Source organism: Salvelinus fontinalis, unplaced genomic scaffold (assembly GCF_029448725.1).
Source record: "Salvelinus fontinalis isolate EN_2023a unplaced genomic scaffold, ASM2944872v1 scaffold_2470, whole genome shotgun sequence".
Classification (NCBI taxonomy): Eukaryota; Metazoa; Chordata; class Actinopteri; order Salmoniformes; family Salmonidae; genus Salvelinus; species Salvelinus fontinalis.
Window position 1 is genome coordinate 1 of NW_026602679.1, and position 9715 is coordinate 9715.

Consider the following 9715-nt stretch of genomic DNA (forward strand, 5'->3'; position numbering starts at 1 on the left):
CAAAAGGAGTGTTTGGAGGGGGGGGGGGGGGGTATGCCTGTCCCCCTTTTTTGAAAGGGGATCATTTAGAGCCTTCAGCCATAGATCATCTCTGGCTTACACCGTCTGAGCTGGGGCTGGGGCTAAACGTGGCTGGGGGAATCTGGACCGGGATGGGGCCATTATCCTGTAGATCTCTGTGGGGGGGGGGGGGGGGGGGGGGGATTTGATGGTGAGAGTGGGGTGGGGGGTCTATTCCTCCAGAGACATCGAGCCAGGGCTAGGTCTGTCTGCCTCGGGGGGGGGGGGGGGGGGCCTATTCCTCCAGAGACATCCAGCCAGGGCTAGGTCTGTCTGCCTCCCCTTTTCTGAATGCCAATCTATTGGTATGCAGCATCTCACAATAATAGGCGGAGTAGGGGAGGAGGGAATGAGGGGAGAGGAGAAGAGAGAGGAGAGGAGAAGCCCTCCTTCTCCTATTGGGCAGTCAGAGTCCAAGGGGGGGTGGAGGCAGAATAAGGGAGGGGAGGCCCTCCTCCAATTATTGGGCAGTCATTAGAGTCCAAGGGGGGGTGGAGGCAGAGTAGGTTAAGGGCTGCCCTATTGGGCAGTCATCAGAGTCCGGGGGAGGGGGGGGGGGGGGTTATACACCAGAAACATGAGGAATACTGTATCACCAGGCTGGGTTCTCAGGGGCCTCGTATAGAAACGTTGCGTTCGCACAAACGATGTCCAAAAACCTGTGTGCGCCAGTTTTGTCATTTCTAAAAACTGAACTTAACGTGAGACTGTACTTTTACGCTGTCATGCCAGGAGCCGCTTGTGGTTTTGACAGCTCTAACACGTTCGACCTCCGACACCGTTAAAACACCCAGCTAGCTACGTGGCTCTGGGCAGGCGGGTCTGGGCAGGAGTGACAACAGGTGGGTCTGGGTAGGAGTGACGACAGGTGGGTCTGGGCAGGAGTGACAACAGGTGGGTCTAGGCAGGAGTGACAACAGGTGGGTCTGGGCAGGAGTGACAACAGGTGGGTCTGAGCAGGAATGACAACAGGTGGGTCTGGGCAGGAGTGACAACAGGTGGGTCTGAGCAGGAGTGACAACAGGTGGGTCTGGGCAGGAGTGACAACAGGTGGGTCTGGGTAGGAGTGACAACAGGTGGGTCTGGGCAGGAGTGACAACAGGTGGGTCTGGGCAGGAGTGACAACAGGTGGGTCTGGGTAGGAGTGACAACAGGGGGGTCTGGGCAGGTGGGTCTGGGCAGGAGTGACAACAGGTGGGTCTGGGCAGGAGTGACAACAAGTGGGTCTGGGTAGGAGTGACAACAAGTGGGTCTGGGCCGGAGTGACAACAGGTGGGTCTGGGCAGGAGTGACAACAGGCGGGTCTGGGCAGGAGTGACAACAGGCGGGTCTGGTCAGGAGTGACAACAGGTGGGTCTGGGTAGGAGTGACAACAGGTGGGTCTGGGTAGGAGTGACAACAGGTGGGTCTGGGCAGGAGTGACAACAGGTGGGTCTGGGCAGGAGTGACAACAAGTGGGTCTGGGTAGGAGTGACAACAAGTGGGTCTGGGCCGGAGTGACAACAGGTGGGTCTGGGCAGGAGTGACAACAGGTGGGTCTGGGCAGGAGTGACAACAGGTGGGTCTGGGCAGGAGTGACAACAGGCGGGTCTGGTAGGAGTGACAACAGGTGGGTCTGGGTAGGAGTGACAACAAGTGGGTCTGGGTAGGAGTGACAACAGGCGGGTCTGGGTAGGAGTGACAACAGGTGGGTCTGGCAGGAGTGACAACAGGTGGGTCTGGGCAGGAGTGATATTGTTGATGTTTCTGTGCGTCAGTATGTTGTCTTTTGTGTGTGCATGTTTTGTTTGAAACAAATATAAATAAAATCAACAGCAAAAATATATATATATTATGATTTTGTGCCACTGGCCTACACACAACTGCATCAACAGTCGACTAATGAAAGTAAATATCTAAATATAGTTTTTGAGTGGATTATTCCTTTAAGAATGTGTTCTTGCTGCACAGAGAAATGAAGCCCATGGGCCCATCTTACCTGGTGTCAACAACACAGGCTGGTTGGATAGTGGTGTAATGGGTTGTGGAATGTTTTCCTCGCACACGTTAGGCTCCTTGATACCAACTGAGCAACATGTCCATTCCCCAAATAATTCAGAATGTTCTGGAGGCAAAGGGGTGTCCGACCCAATACAAGATGGGTGTACCTAATAAACTGGCCACTGAATGTATGTCTGAATGTATGCCTACATTTAAGATGTACAATATACCACACCCCCATTCCAGAAATTAAACTTTGACCTACCAACACCATCACCCACTTATCCCAAGGCTGCTCAACTAACCCTGTCCCTTTGCTCAATTTACCTCATAGTTTTTTTGACAACCTACAGTATGTTTTCAAGACTTCATTTTTTTTAAACCTTTATTTAACTAGGCAAGTCACAAATTAATATCTTCAATGACGGCCTACCCCGGCCAAACCCGGACGACTCTGGGCCAATTGTGTGCCACCCTATGGGACTCCCAATCACGGCCGGTTGTGATACAGCCTGTATTCGAACCAGGGACTGTAGTGACACCTACTAGCACTGAGATGCAGTGCCTTAGACCGCTGTGATACAGCCTGGATTCGAACCAGGGACTGTAGTGACAGCACTGAGATGCAGTGCCTTAGACCGCTGTGATACAGCCTGGATTCGAACCAGGGACTGTAGTGACAGCACTGAGACCGCTGTGCCACTCGGGAGCCCAACGCCAACACTGTGGTGTTTACATGAACTCTGATTATTTCCAGGGATACACAACATCCTGAAATATGTGTAGATATCTTTGATTTGATTATCTCCAGGGATACACAACATCCTGAAATATGTGTAGATATCTTTGATTTGATTATCTCCAGGGATACACAACATCCTGAAATATGTGTAGATATCTTTGATTTGATTATCTCCAGGGATACACAACATCCTGAAAATATGTGTAGATATCTTTGATTTGATTATTTCCAGGGATACACAACATCTTGAAATATGTGGAGATATCTTTGTCAGAACGAATCCTGTATTTCCCTTGACGTAGTGATGTCGAATGTTAAAAAAATAAATGGCTCAACTTAACCCATTCCTCCCCAACCTTACCGCTCTCTAACATGATTTCTCCACATGAAACTCTCCTCTGTTCTCCTGTGTGAAACTCCCAGGGTGTTTATGACCAAAGCCGTACATAAAGGATGATCTGCCATCAGTTCCATCATGTGGGAACAAAGATATAAGACATCTCTTTTTTTTCTTCTTCTTCTTCTGTACCACTTGTCAAAATATATTCCATCTGAAGAAGAGAGTAGGGATTCATGACATTGTTGTGGGGATAGGAGGTTTTCCCCAGACAGAGAAGAGACAAGGCCTTAACAGTGGATTTACTGATGATCGTTCTAGTCAGTTAATCCCACTACCTCTTTCAGTCTTTCAGACGGTGCCTTCCTCAACGTGGCAAGCAGAAAATGCTATCAAGTGAGACTCCGTCCTGGCTGCTTCCTTCAACCAGGACAAAATATTTACTCTTCAGTCTAGCTCGGTACATTGTTCGGATTGATAGTTACAGACGGAGGTGTTCATTTGATAGGCCTCTTGGACACTCCTGCACATACACTTTCTAACAATTATTAAATGTAGTATTTATAAAGTAGAAAAATACTAACAGAACTGGATCAGGTAAATACTGGATCTATACTATGCATTGCTAGAACTGGATCAGGTAAATACTGGATCTATACTATGCATAGCTAGAACCTGTAAAATACATTAAAAACCTATTGAGAAACCTGTAAAATACAGTAAAACCTATTGAGAAACCTGTAAAATACAGTAAAACATATTGAGAAACCTGTAAAATACAGTAAAACCTATTGAGAAACCTGTAAAATTCAGTAGCCCCTTCACAGTCACGCAGTCTGCCGGGAGGGACAGTCCTACAATAACCCAGGAGTGTGGTGGTGAGATGGGGCTTGTTCTGTATAAATCCATCCATATGTTGTGACGCCTCCTCCCACCTCAGACCGGAGATCCCATGCAGTTATCAGACCAATACATTACTGTTTTATGAGCCCCAGTGTGGAGGCTGATGAAACCCAACCAGGTCATGCCGATTGATAGGCATTCTCCTCAGCTATCAGATGTACGCTTCGTCTTCCTAGAGTCACTGTGAAGACAAGCCTCACCAGCTTCTACCCCCCCCCCCGGTCTAGGGCTGAGTCCCAAATGACAACCCTCTTCAATGTATAGGAATATATGCCCTGGTCAAAAGAAATGCACTAAGTAGGGAGTAGGGTTCTATTTGGGATACAGCATTAGGACAGCTAGCTGCTCCCCCTAGCGACCCTGGGAGCTGTCATCGTGTTGAACGGTTAAATGTTTAACTGCCTCTAGAAGATTGGGATGTAGTATAAGATAATGTCCCGTAATTCCTACTGACTGCTACAAGCAGATGGTAGATATAAAGAGACAGGAGAGACAGCCTCTCTCTGGTCCCTGATATCGTGCTCTTCTCATAAGGGGTCAGACAGGCAAGGAGATTTCCCTGAACGTATCACTTTTCATATTACCCTTCAGATTTGTCTGGAAATAAGTGTTATATGGGGTAAAATGGTTAGTGCTGAGATTTAACTTGACACGGTATTAGATTTTTGAATTTACAACACCATACCAAGTAATCCATAAGCCCTTGGAAACCTGTAACATACGGTAAAACCAATTGAGAAACCTGTAAAATACAGTAAAACATATTGAGAAATCTGTAACATACAGTAAAACCTATTGAGAAACCTGTAAAATACAGTAAAACCTATTGAGAAACCTGTAAAATACAGTAAAACCTATTGGGAAACCTGTAACATAGAATTAAACCTATTGGGATACCTGTTAAAATACAGTAAAACCTTTTGGGAAACCTGTAACATACAGTAAAACCTATTGAGAAACCTGTAAAATACAGTAAAACCTATTGAGAAACCTGTAACATACGGTTAAACCAATTGGGAAACCTGTACCAGGTAATTAATGAGCCCTTCCCATACATTTAAATTCTTAATGAACATATCACCCAAAATTTTAATATTTAGCCTTGCTTTCCTGACCACTATCATGTGAATAGATGGTGACAGGCAGACCTAGCCTTGCTTTCCTGCCACTATCATGTGAATAGATGGTGACAGGCAGACCTAGCCTTGCTTTCCTGCCACTATCATGTGAATAGATGGTGACAGGCAGACCTAGCCTTGCTGTCCTGACCACTATCATGTGAATAGGTGGTGACAGGCAGACCTAGCCTTGCTTCCCTCCACTATCATGTGAATAGATGGTGACAGGCAGACCTAGCCTTGCTTCCCTCCACTATCATGTGAATAGATGGTGACAGGCAGACCTAGCCTCGCTGTCCTGCCACTATCATGTGAATAGATGGTGACAGGCAGACCTAGCCTTGCTTCCCTGACCACTATCATGTGAATAGATGGTGACAGGCAGACCTAGCCTTGCTGTCCTGACCACTATCATGTGAATAGATGGTGACAGGCAGACCTAGCCTTGCTTCCCTGACCACTATCATGTGAATAGATGGTGACAGGCAGACCTAGCCTTGCTTTCCTGACCACTATCATGTGAATAGATGGTGACAGGCAGACCTAGCCTTGCTTTCCCTCTACTATCATGTGAATAGATGGTGACAGGCAGACCTGGCCTTGCTTCCCTCCACTATCATGTGAATAGATGGTGACAGGCAGACCTAGCCTTGCTGTCCTGCCACTATCATGTGAATAGATGGTGACAGGCAGACCTAGCCTTGCTTTCCTGACCACTATCATGTGAATAGATGGTGACAGGCAGACCTAGCCTTGCTGTCCTGCCACTATCATGTGAATAGATGGTGACAGGCAGACCTAGCCTTGCTTTCCTGCCACTATCATGTGAATAGATGGTGACAGGCAGACCTAGCCTCGCTGTCCTGCCACTATCATGTGAATAGATGGTGACAGGCAGACCTAGCCTTGCTGTCCTGACCACTATCATGTGAATAGATGGTGACAGGCAGACCTAGCCTTGCTTTCCTGACCACTATCATGTGAATAGATGGTGACAGGCAGACCTAGCCTTGCTTTCCTGCCACTATCATGTGAATAGATGGTGACAGGCAGACCTAGCCTTGCTGTCCTGACCACTATCATGTGAATAGATGGTGACAGGCAGACCTAGCCTTGCTGTCCTGCCACTATCATGTGAATAGATGGTGACAGGCAGACCTAGCCTTGCTTTCCTGCCACTATCATGTGAATAGATGGTGACAGGCAGACCTAGCCTTGCTTTCCTGCCACTATCATGTGAATAGATGGTGACAGGCAGACCTGGCCTTGCTTTCCTACCACTATCATGTGAATAGATGGTGACAGGCAGACCTAGCCTTGCTTTCCTGACCACTATCATGTGAATAGATGGTGACAGGCAGACCTAGCCTTGCTTCCCTCCACTATCATGTGAATAGATGGTGACAGGCAGACCTAGCCTTGCTGTCCTGCCACTATCATGTGAATAGATGGTGACAGGCAGACCTAGCCTTGCTTTCCTGCCACTATCATGTGAATAGATGGTGACAGGCAGACCTAGCCTTGCTTTCCTGCCACTATCATGTGAATAGATGGTGACAGGCAGACCTGGCCTTGCTTTCCTACCACTATCATGTGAATAGATGGTGACAGGCAGACCTAGCCTTGCTTTCCTGACCACTATCATGTGAATAGATGGTGACAGGCAGACCTAGCCTTGCTTTCCTGACCACTATCATGTGAATAGATGGTGACAGGCAGACCTAGCCTTGCTTCCCTGACCACTATCATGTGAATAGATGGTGACAGGCAGACCTAGCCTTGCTTTCCTGACCACTATCATGTGAATAGATGGTGACAGGCAGACCTAGCCTTGCTTCCCTCCACTATCATGTGAATAGATGGTGACAGGCAGACCTAGCCTCGCTGTCCTGCCACTATCAGTTGACGGGATCTCGTAACAGCTAGTGGAAGGACAGAAGGGTTCACACCTCGCTGCGTAGAGTGAAACTTTATCCAACTGGATTCATCCATCACTCCAACCCATGTCACTCACTGAGTGACCCCCCCACCCCAACCCCCACCCCCACCCCCACTACTCCAGGCAGCTCCACTACCCAGCCCCAGGCAGTTCCAGGCAGCTCCACTACCCAGCCCCAGGCAGTTCCAGGCAGCTCCACTACCCAGCCCCAGGCAGTTCCAGGCAGCTCCACTACCCAGCCCCAGGCAGCTCCAGGCAGCTCCACTACCCAGCCCCAGGCAGCTCCAGGCTGCTCCAGGCAGCTCCACTACCCAGCTCCAGGCAGCTCCAGGCAGTTCCAGGCAGCTCCACTACCCAGCCCCAGGCAGTTCCAGGCAGCTCCACTACCCAGCTCCAGACAGCCCCAGGCAGCTCCACTACCCAGCCCCAGGCAGTTCCAGGCAGCTCCACTACCCAGCCCCAGGCAGTTCCAGGCAGCTCCACTACCCAGCCCCAGGCAGTTCCAGGCAGTTCCAGGCAGCTCCACTACCCAGCTCCAGACAGCCCCAGGCAGTTCCAGGCAGCTCCACTACCCAGCCCCAGGCAGTTCCAGGCAGTTCCAGGCAGCTCCACTACCCAGCCCCAGGCAGTTCCAGGCAGCTCCACTACCAAGCCCCAGGCAGTTCCAGGCAGCTCCACTACCCAGCCCCAGGCAGTTCCAGGCAGTTCCAGGCAGCTCCACTACCCAGCTCCAGACAGCCCCAGGCAGTTCCAGGCAGCTCCACTACCCAGCCCCAGGCAGTTCCAGGCAGTTCCAGGCAGCTCCACTACCCAGCCCCAGGCAGTTCCAGGCAGCTCCACTACCCAGCTCCAGACAGCCCCAGGCAGTTCCAGGCAGCTCCACTACCCAGCTCCAGGCAGCTCCAGGCTGCTCCAGGCAGCTCCACTACCCAGCTCCAGGCAGCACCAGGCAGCTTCAGGCCCCCTGGCCCGGTGTGTCTCTCTGTCCCCTAATCGGAATGCAACATGATCTTCAGAAAGGAGGCTCTCCTATCCGCAGGCTGACTGATTCTCTTCAGAAAGGAGGCTCTCCTAGCCGCAGGCTGACTAATTCTCTTCAGAAAGGAGGCTCTCCTATCCGCAGGCTGACTGATTCTCTTCAGAAAGGAGGCTCTCCTAGCCGCAGGCTGACTGATTCTCTTCAGAAAGGAGGCTCTCCTATCCACAGGCTGACTGATTCTCTTCGGAAAGGAGGCTCTCCTAGCCGCAGGCTGACTGATTATCCTCTCTACCTGCTCACTACAGGTGTAGTATATTCATTTGATCACTCTGTTGGTGCAGAGAATTTTCTTGTCATGCTGTAAAATTCTATTGAGACTCATGATTGACATAAATTCACTGAAAACCCTGCTGTTCTCTTTCTCTCACCAGATCTCTCACCTAATCTACAGTATACCCTACTAGCATATCAAAACTCATTTACAGTTAGAAAGGATCAATTATTTTGACGGTTAAATTAAGATTCTACACATGTATAATCACACTGACAAATCACGTTAACTTGTTTAATCAGTAGTTTACCTGGTAGCAGGTCTATAATGTTTTATCAGTAGTTTACCTGGTACCAGGTCTACAATGTTTTATCAGTAGTTTACCTGGTACCAGGTCTATAATGTTTTATCAGTAGTTTACCTGGTACCAGGTCTATAATGTTTTATCAGTAGTATACCTGGTAGCAGGTCTATAATGTTTTATCAGTAGTATACCTGGTACCAGGTCTATAATGTTTTATCAGTAGTTTACCTGGTACCAGGTCTATAATGTTTTATCAGTAGTATACCTGGTAGCAGGTCTATAATGTTTTATCAGTAGTATACCTGGTACCAGGTCTATAATGTTTTATCAGTAGTTTACCTGGTACCAGGTCTATAATGTTTTATCAGTAGTATACCTGGTACCAGGTCTATAATGTTTTATCAGTAGTTTACCTGGTACCAGGTCTATAATGTTTTATCAGTAGTTTACCTGGTACCAGGTCTATAATGTTTTATCAGTAGTTTACCTGGTACCTGGTCTATAATGTTTAATCAGTAGTTTACCTGGTACCAGGTCTATAATGTTTAATCAGTAGTATACCTGGTACCAGGTCTATAATGTTTAATCAGTAGTATACCTGGTACCAGGTCTATAATGTTTTATCAGTAGTTTACCTGGTACCAGGTCTACAATGTTTTATCAGTAGTTTACCTGGTACCAGGTCTATAATGTTTTATCAGTAGTATACCTGGTACCAGGTCTATAATGTTTTATCAGTAGTTTACCTGGTACCAGGTCTACAATGTTTTATCAGTAGTTTACCTGGTACCAGGTCTACAATGTTTTATCAGTAGTTTACCTGGTACCAGGTCTATAATGTTTTATCAGTAGTTTACCTGGTACCAGGTCTATAATGTTTTATCAGTAGTTTACCTGGTACCAGGTCTACAATGTTTTATCAGTAGTTTACCTGGTACCAGGTCTATAATGTTTTATCAGTAGTATACCTGGTACCAGGTCTATAATGTTTTATCAGTAGTTTACCTGGTACCAGGTCTATAATGTTTTATCAGTAGTTTACCTGGTACCAGGTCTATAATGTTTTATCAGTAGTTTACCTG